General features: G+C 40.9%; 1 long non-coding RNA gene across 2 annotated transcripts in view; it reads left to right on the top strand.

The window, feature by feature from the left end:
* LOC149748917 (uncharacterized) overlaps positions 1 to 20,475 on the top strand; it is an 84,664-nt gene that overhangs the window by 2,351 nt on the left and 61,838 nt on the right. The window contains exons 2-3 of one of the 2 annotated variants that reach the window (XR_016393529.1): positions 121 to 203; positions 6,744 to 20,475. The exon at positions 6,744 to 20,475 is cut by the window's right edge and continues 61,838 nt beyond it. This is a non-coding gene — a long non-coding RNA (uncharacterized LOC149748917). Of the gene's footprint in view, positions 1 to 120 lie in introns of both variants that reach the window. The other variant, XR_016393528.1, reaches the window with a different exon arrangement.

The following is a 20,475-nucleotide window of genomic DNA, read 5'->3' as shown; positions in this document are numbered from 1 at the left end:
GTTTTCAAACCTTAGGAAAATCAGTGAGCTATTTTACGCTATGAACTAAAACCTAGACTGTGCTGTTCCAGAGTCAGCCATTTATTTAGGGTCATTCATCCGTTTCATTTTTTTCAACAGATGTTGAATTCCTGATATGTGCCTGATATATGAGAGAAATAGTCACAGTCCCTGTTTTCAAAGTGTTGAAAAATATGGTAAAGGTAAAAAATGTCCTGAAATTGAAAATTTAAGACTTCACTTAGATGAATGTACTTTTTTTCCTCCTAAATTTGAGCTAATGTTACTCTGGGGCTCTACTTCCCTCTGGGAACTATGGGGAAAAAAAATTTAACTTGCCAGTTAACATATCTCAAGTCTTTGCTAATTTAAATCATATCTTTGATGGTTTGGTCTCTTGGGTATACGCCCTATTGTTCAGATTTCCTTCTCCACTTCCTTTGCATGCTATCTGGAGATGTGACGATCTGGAGTCATATGATTGGAAAGAAGTGTGCCTAGATACACATCTACAGCCTCTTTGAGGGGGTCCTCTTGCTTCTTTGGTCTTTCTAGGCTCTGTTCTTTGCCTTGTTGCTGGATATCTGATGCTGAGGTCTGAGACTCATGGGCTCGTGGTTAGTTCTGTCAGCTTAGTCCATCGCCAGTCGTTCGCTCTTGCCAGCTTGGACCCATCCTACTACACGTGATGGCATCATGCATCCCTCTTGGAATCTAGCTGCAACTCCCAGGCGATTTTCATTGTGGGTGGTCCACTACTTCCCCCCAGTTGGCAATCTCCTGGCTACTTTGCTGTCTGTATTCCTTGGCATCAAAAAGAATCCAGAGGGGCTTCCCTGGTGGCGCAGTGGTTGAGAGACCATCTGCCGATGCAGGGGACACGGGTTCGTGCCCCGGTCCGGGAAGATCCCACATGCCGCGGAGCGGCTGGGCCCGTGAGCCATGGCCGCTGAGCCTGCGCGTCCAGAGCCTGTGCTCTGCAACGGGAGAGGCCACAACAGTGCGAGGCCTGCGTACCGCAAAAAAAAAAAAAAAAAAAAAAAATCCAGAAACATCTGGATTCTTTTCAAGAACACAAGGAATCTCAAGTGTACCTGAAAGTGTCAATTTCAGTTCTCTGCTTGACTGTGTCCTGCTGTTATTTTCACACTCCTGAAATCATCCCATGTTTCTCTTCGGTAGTCTACTTCCCCCATGTTCCAGTCTGGGGATGGGCCACATGTTTCAAACTTTTCCCTCAACTAATCTTACTCTCTGAGTGATGGAAAGTTCTGCTCCCCTCCCTGTTGCCACGGAGACTAGCAGCCCCATCTTTCCTTCCTCTCCCTACTTCCAAGTTTCAGCTGCCCCTTTTCCCATGGAAACTGAATACCCAACTCCCAGCTATTTCTTAGGTCCCGTTGCCTGCTTCTCATCTTCACAATTATCAAATGCTGCACTCTAGACTTTTTTAGGTTCCCCACAGCCCTGTCCCCCACAGCTTTCCTGGGGTCGAACTTCCCAAGAGGCCTTTGAGTATCCACTGGATCAGGAACCTGAGAATATCCCTGGGCTCATGTGCTACCCCCTAAAACCTGCAGCCCTCCCATTGCAACTGAAAGCTGAGGGTTACCTGAGGCTTTTAGAAGTCATCTCTAGGCCATCTTCATCTTTACAGACCCAACCCCCAAAAGATACCAGGAAGCTGCTGCCTCTCCTTGCCAAGCAGCCCAGCACAGATGAAGTCCTTTCTCCCAGCACTGGACACGGCAGTGATGGAGAGAAATCAGGACTGGATTATTCAGAAGAAAAAAAATCCATATCTCCTTTAAAAGGAGATATAGCTAGTGGTGGGTAGGTCTGTGGCAGTGTTGGTGATACAAAGATGGGAGAGGAAGGAAGGAAACTTCTACTGATTGTGTAACCACTGGGCTGAGCACTCAGTACTTGTGTCTGATTGTCTTCTCGCAGTTCTACAATTTGTGAGTTAGTTAGAAAACTGAGGTTCAAAGAGTAGTCATAGGCTTATGGTAACATGGCTTTACCGGCCTATTCACAACGTGACCACAGCCTTGTAGACTTCAGTGTTTATATTCTTTTTACTCTACCATGCACCAAGCTCCTGTCCCCTGACTGAGCCCTCACACCATCAGGAGCTGGTGTTCCTTTCTGAATTCTCTGTTTTTGAGACCACTCTCTGCAACTGCGATTCATTAGTCTCAGGCTATAGATCCAGCTCTGCCTCTACTTTGTTTTGATCTTCAGCAAATTACCTTCCCTCCTGATATTCAGTTTCTAACTGTAAGCCCAAGACAGGGAACGTGATGCCAAATATCCAGTCACTATTCTTGACTGATCCTGAAAAGCTCAGTTATTCTCGTGAGTAATTTATTTTGGGGTGTGCATTTTAATAATTTGTTTATATATTAATAATTTGTTTTATTATTTTAAATCTAAGTAAAAAATTACATTTTATATATTTTGAGGTTTTATTTTTAGATTTATCTTCTATTTATGATATTAAATTCCTCTTTATAGTTGTGGTATAAAATCTTCTTTTAAAATATATAAATTAGGATAACACAGGGAACTCTACTTAATGCACTGTAGTGTCCTAAATGGAGGGGATATATGTATATGTATGGCTGATTCATTTTGCTGTGCAGTACAAGCTAACACAACATTGTAAAGCAACTGTACTACAATAAAAATTAATTAAAAAGATATAAATTAAAACATATCCGGGCTTCCCTGGTGGCGCAGTGGTTGAGAGACCACCTGCCGATGCAGGGGACACGGGTTCGTGCCCCGGTCCAGGAAGATCCCACATGCCGCGGAGCGGCTGGGCCTGTGAGCCATGGCCGCTGAGCCTGCGCGTCCGGAGCCTGTGCTCCACAACGGGAGAGGCCACAACAGTGAGAGGCCCGCGTACTGCAAAAAAACCCCATATCCATTTAAAGAAAACTAGTAATAATTATTGAGAGATGTCAAAAATCATGAAGACGATATACATATGATTGAACTTTGGGAAGCACTGGACCCAAGGGAGAGAAGAGATAATGCCCAGAATTAAACACTGAGGCTGTCCAGCATTTAGACATTAAGAAAAATAAGAGAAGCTGATAAGACCAAAAAAGGAGACGCTTCAGTGATAAGAGGGAATTTTTTTTTAACATCTTTATTGGAGTATAATAGCTTTACAATGTTGTGTTAGTTTCATTGTGAATCAGCTATATGTATATACATATATTCCCATATCCCCTCCCTCTTGCGCCTCCCTCCCACCCTCCCTATCCCACCCCTCTAGGTGGTCACAAAGCACCGAGCTGATCTCCCTGTGCTATGCGGCTGCTTCCCACTAGCTATCTATTTTACATTTGGTAGTGTATATATGTCCATGCCACTCTCTCACTTCATCCCAGCTTACCCTTCCCTGTCCCTGTGTCCTCAAGTCCATTCTCTATGTCTGCATCTTTATTCCTGTCCTGCCCATAGGTTTATCAGAACCATTTTTTTTAGATTCCATATGTATGTGTTAGCACACAGTATTTGTTTTTCTCTTTCTGACTTACTTCACTCTGTATGACAGACTCTAGGTCCATCCACCTCACTACAAATAACTCAATTTCATTTCATTTTATGGCTGAGTAATATTCCATTGTATATATGTGCTACATCTTCTTTATCCATTCATCTGTCAGTGGCCACTTAGGTTGCTTCCATGTCCTGGCTATTGTAAATAGAGCTGCAATGAACATTGTGGTACATGACTCTTTGAATTATGGTTTTCTCAGGGTATATGCCCAGTAGCGGGATTGCTGGGTCATATGGTAGTTCTATTTGTAGTTTTTTAAGGAACCCCCATACTGTTCTCCATAGTGGCTGTATGAATTTACATTCCCACCAACAGTGCAAGAGGGTTCCCTTTTCTCCACACCCTCTCCAGCATTTGTTGTTTGTAGATTTTTTGCTGATGGCCATTCTGACCAGTGTGAGGTGATACCTCATTGCAGTTTTGATTTGCATTTCTGATAAAAGAGAATTTCAGAGAGTGTAATATATAAAACTTTTCTCTGAGCTGCTCTGGCCTGATGGATGCCAAATGTACCAAAAATGCTATGTCAAGACATCCAGGGATTCCGTTGGGAGGGGAGGATCCCCAACCAGCCTAGGTCAAGGCATTTAACTAATGACATTGGGTGGGGTTAACACAGTGACTCAAATTTCCAGAAGCAGTCCCAGCTAAGTATCATCTATTGCTTTGAAACTATTCTCTCCTGAGCCAAACAGGTAGAAATTGAGAAGGGAGAAAGGTAGTGAAGAGGATGGGAAAGTAGTATTTAGAAGTCAAAGGTGGTGGAAGTGGGGGAAAGCTTCGCAATGCAGAGAGAAAATGAAGCCTAAATTAGGGCTGTACCAACCATATGTAAGGAGAAAATATAGGTTGAAGAGTAGTCTTCATTACAGAAAATGGAGTAGACTTTGATTAAATAAAAATAGTAAATAAAAAATATCAATGGCTCTAATCTTGAACGGTTCTAGTATTCTTGAACTGTTGTACTTTATCCCCTGGGCATGGAACAGACCACAGTGCTTCTCTGAGTGGGGCTGCCAGATAAAATGCTTGGGACATACTTATACTAAAAAAGAAATTGCTCGTTTATCTGAAATGCAGATTTAACTGGGTGTCCTGTATTAACTAGTTAATTTTGTTGTTGCTAACTTTGACTGTCTCCAATATCTTCCGGAGGCTTTCTGCTGGAGCTTGAACTCTTGGCAAGGATTCACCCAACTAAAGAATACTTACTGGTTCTCAGGTTATCTAAGTATATCTAACTATGCTGTCTTCTTGCAGTGACCATATGAAAAGCTCCCTTTCTCCCCCAACCACACTGTATTTTGAAAAATAGAAAACCTATAGAAAATTTGCAAGAAATGTACAATGGATATCTATATACCATTTACGTAATTCAACAATTTTAACACATTTTCTTCCTTTCCCTCCTCCCTTTTTTCCTCCCTTTGTGCATATGTGTAGTGTTTAGCTGAACCATTTGAGAGTTAGTTGCAGATATCTAGACACCTAGGCCCCCAAACTCTCAGCGTGTATCTTTTAAAAATGAGGATATTTTCCTCTGTAACCACAGTGCAATTATCGCACTCAGGACATTTAATATTGACATAATACTACTTTCTAATATGCAGTCCATATTTAAGTTTCTGCAATTGTCCCAGTAATGTCCTTTAACATTTTTTTTTTTTGGTATTCTAGATTTGAGCAAGGATCATGCATCGCATTGTATTTATTTTCATGTCTCTGTTCTTTAATGTAGCACAGGTTGACAGTCTTTTTTTTTTTATTATTCATAATATTGACATTTTTGAAGAGTCCAAGTGCATTCTTTTGCAGATGTCTGATTGTTTCCTCATGGTTAGACTTAGGGTAAACATTTTTGGCAGGAATACTAATAGGTGATATATCACACATCTGAGTGTATCACAACAGAGGATATATGATGTGAATATGTCCTTTTAATGATGATCAGTTGGATTATTTGATTAAGGTGTTATCTACTGTATTTCTCCATTATATTCATTTTTTCCCTTTGTAGTTAATGAGTGACTTGTGATGGGATATTTTGGACTGTGTGAAGATCCTGTTTCCCCATATTTTTCCCAATGGTTTTAGTATCCATTGATGATTCTCTCCTGAAATCAAATATTAATACGGTTGTTGTGAAATAGTGACTTTCTATTTCTATCATCTCTTTTATGTTTATTAGTTAGCATTCTTCTTTAAAGGAAGTCTTTCCTTTTTCCTCCTAATCGCTTTAAAATTAAAAAAAAAATCAGTGTAGACTCATGGATTCTGTTTTATTCAGTGTGTTATAATCCATTCCTGTCATTATTCACTTTGATGCTCATATTGTCCCAAATTTGGCAAGTGGCAGCCCCTTAAACGGGTTCTTATATCTCTTTGACGTACCTTCCTCAGTATTGAGTACTTCCTTAATTTCTGGCACTAGAAAATGCTCCAGGCTCACCTTGAAATTATGCATTTTCCCAAAGGGTTTGGGGAATGGTGTTTAGAAAACAAGCCCTGGATGCCATGTGTGCTCATTGCTCTGGGGTGGAATTGCTTTTAGGTCCTCTCAGTGGACAGTACTAGAAACACTTTTTAAAATCCATGAGTTCATAATGATACTCTAATTGATATCCCATCCAGTAGTATAGAATTCTACCTCCATTCCATATTTGTCTCTTTGTTTTCCCACAGTGAACTCCCTGCTTCCTCAAAACATCAATATATTTACTCATTTGCTCATTTCTATAACATACACAAAACAGTTTCAGAATTACTTCACCAGCATTATCCAAAACAAACTTACCAAGTAACGTTTGAGATTTTTTTTGTCCTTGAAATATATCCCACTGAAAGTGTATAGTCAGAATAATTTGTTATTATGTTCAGATATTTTTTGGATTAATTCTTTTTTCTTGTATTATTAACTTGGTTATAATCAAGGTAATTCATTTTTTTCACTTTCAGGGCCTCCTACCCACCCATTCTTGTTGATTTAATTTATTTTTTTTAATATGTGAAATGCTTAACATGGTTCAAAATATTCAGACAGGTCCTGTCCCCTTTCCATCTCTTCAATTTCCCCCAACCCCCATAGATAAGCAAATTTATTTGTTTCTTGTTTATCTTTTTTTTTCTTTTTTGTAAATATAAATGATACATGCAGCACTATTTACAATAGGCAAACATGGAAGCAACCTAAATGTCCACCGACAGATGAATGGATAAAGAATATGTGGGACATTGGGACTTCCCTGGTGGTGCAGTAGTTAAGAATCTGCCTGCCAACGCAGGGGACACAGGTTTGAGCACTGGTCTGGGAAGATCCCATGTGCCACGGAGCAACTAAGCCCATGCGCCAAAACTACTGAGCCTATGCACCACAACTACTGAGCCCACGTGCCACAACTACTGAAGCCTGCACGCCTAGAGCCCGTGCTTCTCAACAAGAGAAGCCACTGCAGTGAGAAGCCCATGCACCACAACAAAGAGTAGCCCCCACTTGCTGCAACTAGAGAAAGCCCACATGCAGCAACAAAGACCCAACGCAGCCAAAAAAAAAGAATATGTGGTATATATATATATATAATGGAATATTACTCAGCTGAAGAAAAGAATGAAATAATGCCATTTACAGTAATGTGGATGGACCTAGAGATCATCATACTAATGAATCAGAAATAGACTCACAGGGACTTCCCTGGTGGCACAGTGGTTAAGAATCCGCCTGCCAGTGCAGGGGACATGAGTTCGAGCCCTGGTCTGGGAAGATCCCACATGCCACAGAGCAACTAAGCCCGTGCACCACAACTACTGAAGCCTGTGCGCCTAGAGCCCATGCTCTGCAAGAAGAGAAGCCATTGCAACAAGAAGCCTGTGCACCTCAACGAAGAGTAGCCCCCCCTCACTGCAACTGTAGAAAGCCCGTGCACAGCAACGAAGACCCAATGCAGCCAAAGATAAATAAATAAATTTATAAAAAAAAGAAATAGACTCACAGACATGGAAAACAAACTTACGGTTACCAAAGGGGAAATGGGGGAGGGATAAATCAAGAGTTTGGGATTAACATATACACACTACTATATATAAAATAAATAACCAACAAGGACCAACTATATAGCATTGGGAACTATATTCAATATTTTGTAATAACCTATAAGGGAAAAACTTTTCAAAGAATTTTGGTGGTTTTATGTACACAAGTAGTTTTGTAATGTATTAGAGGGCAATGACCTTAAAGCATTATTTTGTAACAATATTGCAAAACAGTTTGATATGTGAGGTTAAAAAAAAAAAGTTATCTGATTTGAATAAGTCGTGTATTTGCCTTTGCAATTTGGAGAAAGGTTAATAATCTCTTTATTTGGTGTTACAAAAGGCTCTCACTTTAACCTGTGAGGTACGTTGGGCAAGGGTTATTACCCTATTTTATAGATGAGGAAAGTTGAGACAGAGAGGTTTGGGGAATAACCCAAAGCCCTGTGACTAATAAGTGCCAGAGTCAGAATTAAAACTCAGGCTGGGGGCTTTCCTGGTGGCGCAGTGGTTTAGAGTCCGCCTGCCGATGCAGGGGACACGGGTTCGTGCCCCGGTCCGGGAAGATCCCACATGCCGCGGAGCGGCTGGGCCCGTGAGCCATGGCTGCTAGGCCTGTGCGTCCGGAGCCTGTGCTCCACAACGGGAGAGGCCACAACGTGAGAGGCCCGCATAAGGCAAAAAAAAAAACAACAAAAAACCCTCAGGCTGTTTGATTCCTAATTCAGTATTCTTTAAGTAATGGAAGACTAAATACTGAATTATGAATTTACATACTGGGCATTTGTGTTTTGATGGTGGTTCAGAATTGAGAGTTTTTTTGTATGTTGATGGAAAATTCATTTAAAAATACTAATTATTTAAATGAAATCAGTAGGTTAACAAAGTTAATTAAATGTTTACTTTTCTGATTTTGGGCATGCTATTACACAAGCTGTCATTGATTGGTAGTCAGTAGAGATGCCGAGGAAAGTGGAAATAAAGTGTAAACAGGGGTCTCATTTGCCATTTTCAGACTTTCTTGGGGGTTCCTGTCAATTTCCCTATGATGACTTCCTCCTGCCCTTAAGATAAAGACTGACAGCATCACATGGTCTGCAGTCTCCGAGGAGCCTGTTCCTTCTCCGCCTTCCAGCGTCGTGCTGCCCATTCTCCCCGGGGTCTCTTTTCCCTAGCCACACTTTGCCTTCTCTCAGTCTTCAAACCTGCCACCCCAGGGCCTGTACACATATTCTTCTTCCTGGGCTGCTTTTCCCCCCTTTCTTCACCCAGTTAACATCTTATCACTCAATGCTCAGATCAGTAAGATCAATAAGATCACTTATTCAGGGAAGCTTCTCTGATCTCTCTGGCTGGGCCAATCTCTCTGTTACATTCTCTCATAGTATCATGTGCTCCTCCTATATAGCACTCCTCACAATCATAATTTTACCAATGTTTGTGCAATTTTTTTTAAGAGCTTGTTATGAGGATTCTTTTTAAAAAATATTTATTTATTTATTTGTGGCTGTGTTGGGTCTTAGTTGCAGCATGCAGGATCTTTGTTGTGGCGCGTGGGCTTCTCTCTAGCTGTGGCACGTGGGTGGCGCACAGGCTTCTCTCTGGTTGTGGCATGCGGGCTCCAGAGCACGTGGGTTCTGTAGTTGCGGCATGCAGAATCTCTAGTTGTGGTGCGTGGGCTCAGTAGTTGCAGTGCATGGGCTTAGTAGTGTGGCGTGCGGACTTAGTTGTCCTGTGGCATGTGGCATGTTACTTTCCTGACCAGGGGTTGAACCTGCATCCCCTGCATTGGAAGGTGGATCCTTAACCGTTGGACAACCAGGGAAGTCCCTTGTGCAATTACTTGATCAATGTCTGCCTCTCCCACTAGTGTGCAAACACCAGGAGAGCAAGAACTCTGGTTTTGTCACCATGGTGTTCCACAGCCTAGTGCGGTGCCTGGCACACAATAGGAGTTCAACCAATAATGATGCATGAGTGATGGTGTGCATGGTTGCAGGTATGCATGAACCCAGGCAGTTCCCTCAGCTTGGCGTGCCACTTTCATACATTCTCATTTTCTCTAGGTCTTTTTGAGCTTTCCATACCTGCTCATGACATTTTGAGCCTTTAGTAGGTACATGTATGTTTAATCACATTGCCTCTCTAGCTCCTGATTCTGCATGTGTATTCTGTTTTGTAACCTCTGAACTCAGTAAGTTTTCATGGGTTTAGTGGTATTCGTGAGAATATGAGGAGCTGTCTCCTCCATTGCTACCCAGCCTCCCATCATTTCACTGACTCTTCTTTCTTCTCTCTCTCTTCCAATTTCCTCTTCTCTCCTGACTCTTCCTCTTCCATTCCAGGAGTGTCACAGGCATCTTACCCCATGCAGGATAATTTTGCAGAAGCCATGGTACCAGCCAACATCTGTGACCCTGTAGGTATTCCCCTTCTCTGAGTGGACTGACCCAGGCCTTTTCCCAACAAAGATAGACCTCGTGGAAGATGAGGTCTAGTACTAGCTACTATAAGTAATAACAAAATAATACATCATTATGTTACATTACAATGGTATCATTTCTGGTCAAGTTTGAAGACTGTCCAGTGCTCTAGGCCATGGCATTGGGGGAGAGATTGGTGAAAGGGAGGATGAGAGGAAAGGAGGGTAATGAATAACTTTCTCACACTTCCTAAGGTGTGTTCTTCCTACTGCTGTCCTATCTCAGGTCCTTCCTACAATTACTTCCAGCCACCATCTGTCTCCCCATTTCTTCCATCAGATAGAAAAGATCACATTCTCAAGTGTTCCTCTGAGGACATTTGGGCAAAATCAGATTGAGGACAGACCATTTTAGTATCTGGAGTCACCAGGTAGTGCCCGTGGCCAATTCAGGGAGTCCGTATCGTAATGTGCCATCTTCCTCTTGCAGTCACTTGAGCCTGTCAAAGTTTTCAAAGTGGGTATTTCTGGCATCCTCAGTTCTTCTTTCAGGTTTTGTTGCATTTCCTTACCCAGAGCTATTTTGTACAAGCATTTCTCGTGATGTTGTCACTTTAGGGTCTGAGGTTTTGGTGCCTACCCTGGAGAACAGGTGTTCATAAGTGTGAGCCTTTATCTAGATAAATCAACAACAAACGGCCAACCCACTCCACCCCAACAGTTCTGGAGCCCTTTTTGTGTGCCAGGAGCTGCACTGTGGCGGTTACCTGCATTATCTCCTTATATTCGTAAGCTGCCCTTCAAGACAGACCTGACCATTATCCTCATCATGTAAGTGTGGAAACTGGGACTTAGAGGGGGTAGTAAGCTTGTCCTAAGACACCCAGCTATGAATAGCAGAGCCAGGATTTGAACCTCTGACTCACACCAAAACCCATGAGCCTAAATGTCAAGCTATTTACCATGGCTGGGGGAGGAAGGTGCGAGGAATGAAAACCAGTGTTTTGTTAGGTCAACAGATTTGTTTACACTCTCTGTATAAACAGTGAAATTTCCCCATAGGAGTCACATCAGAAGAGACAGTAACGCCTAAAAACACATTGGTGAACTGGACTCTGCCTTCACTGCTGTTAGTTCTCGTTTTCACTCATCAATGTCTTAACTTTTCTCTTGCCATCATCTTTTTGTTATTCATTAATCAAAAAGCCTTAACCAGCTCTCTTTCGGAATAACTCTTTTTATAGTTTTCTAGAAAAAAATCTGCTTCCCTTTTCACTTTTTCCTAGGATCTCTTTCCCCAAAAGGCCGTATCCCTGAATTTGTATCATTCCAGGCATTAGAGAATCAAGGTCAGAAACCTGTGTAGGTTTTTAAGATTATTTACTTCCTTCTCCTCCCCAGACACACACAGACACACACATGTTGCTTTGCATACTCATTATTAAAAATACAGACTTAAAGACTCTCAGAGGCAGGTGGTCAATTAATTAAGATGACTTCAAAATATGTTGAGTTTGTGTGTGTGTGTCGGGGGTTGGGAGCTCAGTTGCGGTCTCTAGATCTAGATCTAGCACACCGTGAACCAGCTCTGGGGCCCACTTACAGACCACAGAGGTTCATGCAGTGGGAGGGCTAACGACATCCTCCCTTCTAGAAAAATGGAGTGACTCAGAATACAGATGTTTCGCCTACCCTTGCATTTGCAATTAGGAGCTGGCTCGGCAGTTCCCAGGGAGTCTTTGAATCATCTGTTCTTGTATTTTCTCATGCCGCTGTTCTTTTTAGAACAATCTAGGATGTGTCAGCTGAAAAGAAAATTACTTGCAAAGAGAGAATGGCTTTTTATGTGGGGGTGGGGACAGAGAGTTCTCTTTCTCCCTCTCTACATGGGAACGTGGTAGAGAGAATGAGCTAATAATTGCCAGAGAAATAGATGAGTTCTCACAAACCCAGATACCTGGAGAACTTCATGGAATGAAGGCAGTTTAAAGTAACTTTTAACTTTACGCCTGGTGTGTATAAAATGACAAAGACATGATCATTTCACTTTAATAAATAAATACACAAAGGAGATGAACCAGAGAAACCTGAATTTTCGGGCAGCCTCATGAAGTAAAAATAAACTGAGTACCTATTTTGAAATCATTTTTGATGCAGTGTGCCCCAGAGCTGTGTCACTGCTGGTATATATATATTTTTTTCCATCTACATAAGAGTGTCCCAGTCCAAGCAGACCCTGGATTTAGATAAACAGATGGTTTGTTTAGATGAGGTCCTGTATTGCCCTGGCACAGGAGAAAAGACCTTATTTTTTTTATCTGTCAAATATTTATCTGCATAAAGCATTTTGTAAGGCATTAAAACCTGGTTTCCACACTCATATTTTATTACCCCTTCATTTCCTGGGATTCTGGGAGGCGTGGTGGAATCAGAGACAACAGTAATAGTATCACAGAATTTTAGAGCAAAATGTACTTCAGAGGAATACTCCTCAAGTGTTCCTCAAATGTATGTTCATGGACTGATGATAATTAGGACACTTTCAGCATATGAACAGAATGAAAAACAAAGAAACAAGAAAGTGATTTTTGCATAAAGCAAAATGTATTCAATTTAAAATGAGATTTTAAAAAAGAATATCTGTTCTACTTTTCTGATTTGGAGGGGAATGAAACCTTCATTCTCTACTTTTTCTTTGCTGCCCCCTTTCTTGTGAAGAAAACCAGAATATGTCACCCCAAAATATGTCTCTTTGACAGAAAAAGTTGTTTTGAGCTGAAAGCAATTAAGAAGCAGCAAATGTAGGAAAAGCTCCCTGCTTTCTGCCTAAAGGCAGGGTATAAATTCTTTTTTTTTTAATTTTCAAATTTTTAAACTTTTTTGGCACAGCTTGCAGGATCTTAGTTTCCTGATCAGGGATTGAACTTGGGCCACAGCAGTAAAAGCCCAGAATCCTAACCCCTAGGCCACCAGGGAACTCCCTATAAATATTCCTTTTACTGGAGATAGACTCTTATCAGCCCAGAGACACCAGAAGAATCTGCAAACAAATCTTACTCCACTAGTGTCCTCCCATATGGTTACCTCCCCACAGTTTGCTGCTCTTGGAAGTCTAAAACTGCTTTCCTTTGTCCCATCATTTCTCTAGAGATTTATTGTTCTTGGTTGAAGATGCTATATAAGCTAGAGTTCTAAGCCACCGCTTTGAGTTATTCTTCATTTAGATTTCTCCTGACTGATGTGAGCTGCATGCTTTGTTTTTCTCTTGTTAATTTGTTGTTGTTGTTGTTAAGAGCCCCAGCTGAAAGCCTAAGACAGGTAAAGGTAAAGTTTTGCTTCTCTTGCCCCTGTTGGAGGAGAAGAGGCTCAAGAAACTGAGACCCAGATGGGGATCAAACTATCACTTTGGTCCTGGGCTGGGCAAGGGCTCAGCAACACTCTAAATCCAGTCCAGAGGGCAGTCTTCTCCCTCCCTTGCAAACAAATTCAACCGGGTCCACTCCACAAGGCTGATCTGACTCACACCCAGTCACAGGCAGAGAAGGTGGAGCAGAGATAGAATTCTGGATTGCTAGACTGGGCTGGGCTTAGCCTGCTTAACTGCACAAAGAGACATACAGGTGCAGTGAACTCTCACCCAGACCTTGCCCACCAGTGAACTACACCCTGTGAATGTCAGCTCATCGATCAGATTAGGTGCTTCTCTTCCTTTTGGATGGCAAGAGCATGGAGTGGAAGCTCTCTTCCCAGCATAGGCCTAGATGTGGAAATATTGGAGGAAGAGCCTTCCTCTATGAATCAAAATGGAGAGTTCAGAAGGGCTGGGTTGGCTATAGAATTTAGTAAAAGAGCCTCGATGCTTTGACGGTCTCATTGTTTCTGGCATCACTGCATAGCTAAGGGCTGGAAAGAATCATGGAAGAGAATCGTACAACGGTGTTTGTAGTTCTACAAGCAGGCTAAGAGATTTTTTATGATTAAAAGTTTTAAAATTGTAGTAAAATACATATAAAATTTGCAATCTTAACCATTTTTAAGTGTACAGCTCAGTGATATTAAGTACATTCACATTGCTGGGCTACCATGACCACCATTCATCTCCAGAACTTTTTCATCTTCTCAAATTGACACTGTGTACCAATGAAACAATAACTCCCTCCTACCTCCAGATCCTGACAACCACCATTCTACTTCCTGTCTCTATGCATTTGACTATTCTAAGTACCACATATAAGAAGAATCTTACTTATCCTTTAGTGACTAGCTTCTTTCACTTTTAGCATAATGTCTTTAAGGCTGATTCATGTTGTATCATGTGTCAGAATTTCCTTCTTTTTTAAGCTTGGCTAATAATTCCACTGTATGTATATAACTGTTCTCTATGGGAACTTGAGCCAGACCCTCAACGTGGCAGCTGGTATCCGTTGTACCAATAGTTCTGGGAATGGCCTAAAAATGCACAGAGAGTCCTAGCATCTTCCTGAGCATAGAGCTGGGGAGTGGAAGAAGATGTGGGATACATTCTTCACCTCAGCTGAGAAGCACAGATAGGGCAATCAAGGAGATACAGGAGTGCCACAATTTCCATGGCTCCTCTCTCAGGATCCATCCCATTGGAAGCTTGCATGTGGATGGTACCTCTAACCTCTGGCTTGCTCCTAAAAGTGCCTTTTGTGCCACTGGGATCCATGAGCTTCTGTCTGTAACACTCATGAAAGAGACAGTTCTGCTGTCAGGATTGTGTTCTTGAGAAGATTTGTACCATACAGCAATCTGAGAGAGAGAAAATGTTGAACCTTAATGTCTTCGGACTTTAATTGACCCAGGTCAAAGGATTTCCTGTTTGGAATTCAGCCTCTCTTTGGAAATGGGGTCGTTGATGTAGGTTTAGGTTAAAATTTGGGCGTTTATGTGTTGCTGGCTTTGTGTTATTTAGGGTATTTTAGACTTTTGTCTGGTGTTCACTGCAAGGTCTCTGGTGAGTGATGCTGAGTATTGAATGGAATATCATTTGGAATGGAAAACAGAAAAAGCAATGACTTTTGGCCTATAGTGTATATGGCCTTAAAGTTATCTTAACATTCTGTTTTGACCTGCTTCAGAGTCTTCTGGGGCAGTAGCTGAGCTGCCCACTTCTCAGCCCCCAGAAGCAGCCACCAGGACAGGTGTGGGGACCACAGGCCCAGCTCCTCTAGGCAGAGGAGTCACCTTCCCTGACACGCTGTGCTGCATCTGACTGGCGTCAGGCGTGGTTGCTAAACCCAACTCCTCCAGAGATGCCAGCTAGCATCCCTTTATTCAGCTTTCTGAGGCACCCTATTACTCTGTGGAGCACTTGGCACTTGACCAACCCCATAACAAAGTGGTTTTGGATCCTCATTTGGATCTCTGTGTCAATTCTTCACTGATTGTAGTGAGGGTGAGAGGAGGGGTGGGGTGAGTAGATGGTTGTAGTTGTCGACGTCTTGAATTTATTTTGCACATAAAGGGTTGGCAAGCCTATGTTAATCCTTAAAATTAAAAAAAAATTTTTTTTCAAACTGACCCATGGACTCATTGTCTGGAATCCACTACCTTAAAGACCACACAGAACTACATGATCACTTTATAAATGAGGAATCCAAAGCCCGAAGAGTTTACTTGCCTGTGGTCACAGACAGTGACCAGCTCTTTCCTCCAAACTATTTAGAAGTCCCATCTGAGATGTAGAACCCCTTGTGCATTCACACACTAGGATGCACAGCGCCATGATATTTGCTCCAGGACACACAGTGGTCTGGTGGAAGGTGGGAGAGACCTCTGGTCCTGGGCTGCCATGACTATCATGTCCATGACATGGGAGGCTGAGATGGGAAAATAGGGTAAATCCAGCTTCCCTCCTTTAAAGCCACAAAACGGTGCAGCTGAAGATAATACCTGGTCCTATCTATACCACAGACATATTGGGAGGACCAAATTAGATAACGTATGTGTGAATGCTTGGAAAATTTTGATGTGCGATCTGAAAGCAGTGTTAGTGTCTGGCTGGCAAGACCTATTTGTGTGAGCACTTGTAGAATCAGCAACATTTTACAAACGTGCTTCAAGCACCAGATTTTCAAATCAGCCTTTGTATCTCCATCTAGTGAAGGCCCATCCATGAGATACTTGAAAACATTCTTTTTCATTGATTTTTGAGTACTGAATTCAGCTGCCACTAATGTTTCCAATTAGTGTAATGAAGTGTGCCATTGTCACACAGACATTTTTCAAATTTCAGATAGAGAAACATCTTCCTTAAGCTTTCCCTTTCTACAGCCCTTCTTAAAGATTTTGCTATCTTTTCCTGTCATCTTCTAACTCCTAAGTAATTTTTTAAATGAGCTTTTCAGAGTCTTTTATTATACTGATAAGGTTCAGTAATTCAGTTATCATTTTATCTGTTTGAGCCTGGTATTGGAAAGATAAGACATCTAGTATAATTTACAAGGAGGAAAATGTAGGAAAAGGAGAAATTTTAAACATATTAAATAGCAAGAAACAAAACAACCTTTTATAACTTGCTTTTCTTGCTCTAGAACATTCTTTCTAAGATTTAGCCTGAAGTGAGGACCTATCTCTTCTCTAGTTTGCTTTGTCGTCTCTAAAACGTGATTTGATCCTATTACATGTTTCCTATTGGTACCTCTGTTTCTGATGTCAGAATTTGACTTTCAGAACCACTGTTGAGTTGAGTGCCAGTAATTTTTAACAAGTGCTTGTCTCCTCGGAAGGGAAGTGTCCTAGTCCATTCAGATTGCTGTAATGAAATACTGCATGGCTTATGTAAAATAGAAGTTTATTTCTCACTGTTCTGGAGCTGGAAGTCCAAGATCAGGATGCCAGTGTGGTTGGGCAAGGGCTCTCTTCTGGGTCACAGACTTCTCCCTGTGTCCTCACATGGTAGAAGGCCCGAGGGAGCTCTGTGGGGTCTCTTATATGGGCACTAATCCCATTCATGAGGCCTCTACCCTCATGACCTAAGCACCTCCCAAAGGCCCCACCTCCTAATACCATCCATCACATTGGGCGTTAGGTTTCAATATATGAATTTGAGGGGGACACAACATTCAGTCTGTAGCAGGATGTGTTGAAAACCAGCTGGTAACCTGTGAATGAAAATGTGATCTGCCCAGGAGAAAAGGTATCACTGTCACAACGCAAAACAAACGTTACAAATACATTTTCTTGTCCATTTCTAAAGTGCCCCCCATGCCTTCATTTATTCAATAAATGTTTATTAAATGCATGTCATAATGTACCAGACATTGCTCTAGACACGGGATACATCAGAGAACAAAACAGGAAGAAAAAAAAGGCCAAGATCTCTGCCCTCCTTGAGCTTATGTTCCAGTGCTGGTGGACAGCTTGTGTAACAAATACCCTAGTTGTCCTGTGGGAAAGGAGGCGGTGGGCATCAGGGAAAGGACGAAGCAGGGCTGGGGAGCAGAAGTGTGTGTGCAATGGGGTGGGATGTGGGGTCAGGGGGGACTGAGATCTCTAAACTGCCCAAGGTGTGCGGGCCTGGCCTGGTGGTCCCTCCCAAGGCTGATCAATGAACGACCACCTAACCCTGGCACCCCTCACCTTCCCCTTTTCTTTTCTTTCCTCTTTCTGCCTTGGTTCCTTGCATCTTCCCCTATATTTCCCTGTCTTTCTAGGCTCTGTGTCTCTTATTCTAACATTGCACTGCTTTCCCTCTCCATTTTCTTTTCTTGTGTCTATACCCCATCTTTGGTCTTTTTAGTGTCTTTATTATTATGTTTCCCATCATCTATGACCCTCTCTCATTCTCCTCCTCTTTCCTTTGAATTTCTCCTTCTTTCCCTCTTTTCTCCACCCGCTTTCCAACCTGTCACACTGGAAAGAAGGAAAATACCACCTTAACGACCTGAGTATGTGATTGGAGTGAAAGGCCACGTGGGCCACAGGGACATTGGGAATACCAAGCCTTATCTCCCACCTTGTTTCACAATAACGTGAAATATAGTCTAATTTTTGAAGTATGATTGTTTTTCGTAGAATTCTTACTTAATGCAAAGCAAGAAGACCATGGTGGGTGTAGTTCCCAAGAGTTTATTCTGCAATAAAACAGGCTTTGAATCCAGATAAGTAAGCAAATATTGATAGTACACATTCAATTTTTTTTTACAGAGCCCAGAATTCTTTTTTCTCCACACTAGGTGGCAGTGGAGTCAAAGAAAAACATTCAAAGCAGCTTTGGTGAGTTTTCCCACAAAGCTGGATGAGGATGGAGACAGAGCAAAATCTGTATAAAGAGAAAATTAAATTACAACAGAGGTGTGATATGACACTAACACGTCACATTCTCATTTTGGAAAAATGTGTTTGGGGCTGTGTCTCTTTACAGAGTAAGTAAAGCATTAGAGATCTAACTCCTAATAATACATGATGTAACTTTTTGTTGGCAAAGTGAAGGTTTTAATTTGAGTTTGTCCTTAAAAATAGCTACTAGGTTTGTTAACATATATGTATATTTCTGAGTCTTTTTTCTGCCACTCAAGGTCAGTTAGGTCTCAGAGGACATTTACTGTGAAAACTGGAAACCCTGAGGAAATCAGCTCTTCAGTGGTTTTCATATATTTTAGTAAGAAATTTAAGAGTAATATACTCAAGATTCTCAAAATAACAATAACAATAATAAATATACAGAGGGGAGATAAAACAGATGTGTTAAACTGTTAGCAATTGGTGAACCTAGGTGGAAGGTATCTGGTGTTCATGGTATTGCCCTTGTAACTTTTCCAGAGCTTTAAAATTTTTCAAAATAAAAAGTACAAAATGGAAAAAAAGCTAAAAAATTCTTATTTGTGTGGGTGAAGAACTGGAAACACATTGAATGTTCAATGCTTGGGAAATAGTTAAGACATCTTAAAACATTTGTTCAGTGGAATATATATGTCCATTATATGATGCTGACATGTGAAAATGCTTATGAATCAATGGTGAATGAAAATGGCGGGCTATAAAACTTTATACAGAGTAGGATCTCATTACAGTTGGAAAAAACACACCTTCCAAGAACTAAAAATAAAATCTACTTTACCAAGATGTTAATCTCTATCTAGGTACTTGTATTGTGGATGATATTTATTTTCATTGTGTTTTTATGTGTTTGTATCTTCCCCAAGTTTTTATTATGAAATTCTTTAAATATTCAGAAAATTTGAAAGACTAATACAATGAACATCCACGTGCCCTCTACTTAGACTCAACAGTTGTTAGTTTTCTCATATTTACCCTATCTATATCTATCTATATGTATCTATGTATCTGTCTATCTACATTTGGAGTTGGCAAACTAAGGCCAAGGCCAAATCTTGCTTATCACCTGTCTTTGTACAACACTGATAAATTAAAGAAGGGTTTTTACATTTTTAAGCAGCAACATTTTAACTAGTTATACAGTTATCTACAAAATATCCTTGATTTTGTCTTTTGGTCTATAAAGCCTAAAACTGTTACTGTCTGGCCCTTAACAGAAATATTTTGCCAACCCTGGATCTACACACACACACACACACACACACACACACACACACACACAGACGCATATACAGTTTTTGCTGAATCATTTGAAAAGCAAGTTGCAGACATTATAACATTTCTCCTTCAATTACTTCATTAATGCACCTCCTAAAAATAATACTCTTACTTAAACATAATACTGTTATCTCACCAAAAAAAATGAACAGTTATTTCATAATACCATAAAATACCCACCCATATGCAAATTTGTGTGACTGTGTTTGCAAACTTTACAAAATGAAAATGCATAACTTTATAACAATAAAAAAAATTTAAAAAATCATATGTTACGTCAACGTGAATTTTTAGCATCAATTTTATTATACAAGGGATTTAGGAAAATTGCTCTATGCAGCTACTCCCCTGGGCACTTCAGGGTCAAAATTTAATGTGTTTGCAGGTCAAACAGCTCATATTCTATAATGCATTCAGTGTTGGTGGTCATATTATTATTTCTGTAGTTGTAGGCAGGAAAAGGTATGATGCTGTATAAATTTTTCTTTGCATTTAAAAATATCTCTAATATCTCTAATAATTTCGGAAGCTGGGTGATTGGTATATGGGAGTTTGCTGTACTATTCTTCTACCATTTTGTGTATGGTTAAAAATTTCCGTAATAAAAAATGTATGTATATACAAATCACTACAGTAATAGTCTTGACTTGTGACCTGAATCTGCTAAGGCAAAGTTGCTTTTAAAATATGTCAGAATGCTAAAACTTAGATGTGAAAATTGTGTGTGTGTTTGTATGAACCTTTTATTTTAGAATAGGAAACCTGGTAGTTATGGCAAGCAAAACATAGAAAGATTGGCTTAAAATTTTGAATGGATTTTGAGAAAAGGCTACTTTATCCTTTGGGAGCCTTGTTTTTGTAAACATTTCAT

This window comes from Delphinapterus leucas, chromosome 6 (genome assembly GCF_059928025.1).
Source record: "Delphinapterus leucas isolate spDelLeu-1000000601 "Yukka" chromosome 6, BTC_Dleu_Yukka2, whole genome shotgun sequence".
NCBI lineage: Eukaryota > Metazoa > Chordata > Mammalia > Artiodactyla > Monodontidae > Delphinapterus > Delphinapterus leucas.
The sequence above is the reverse complement of the archived record's forward strand: the minus strand, read 5'-3'. Positions and strand labels throughout refer to the sequence as shown.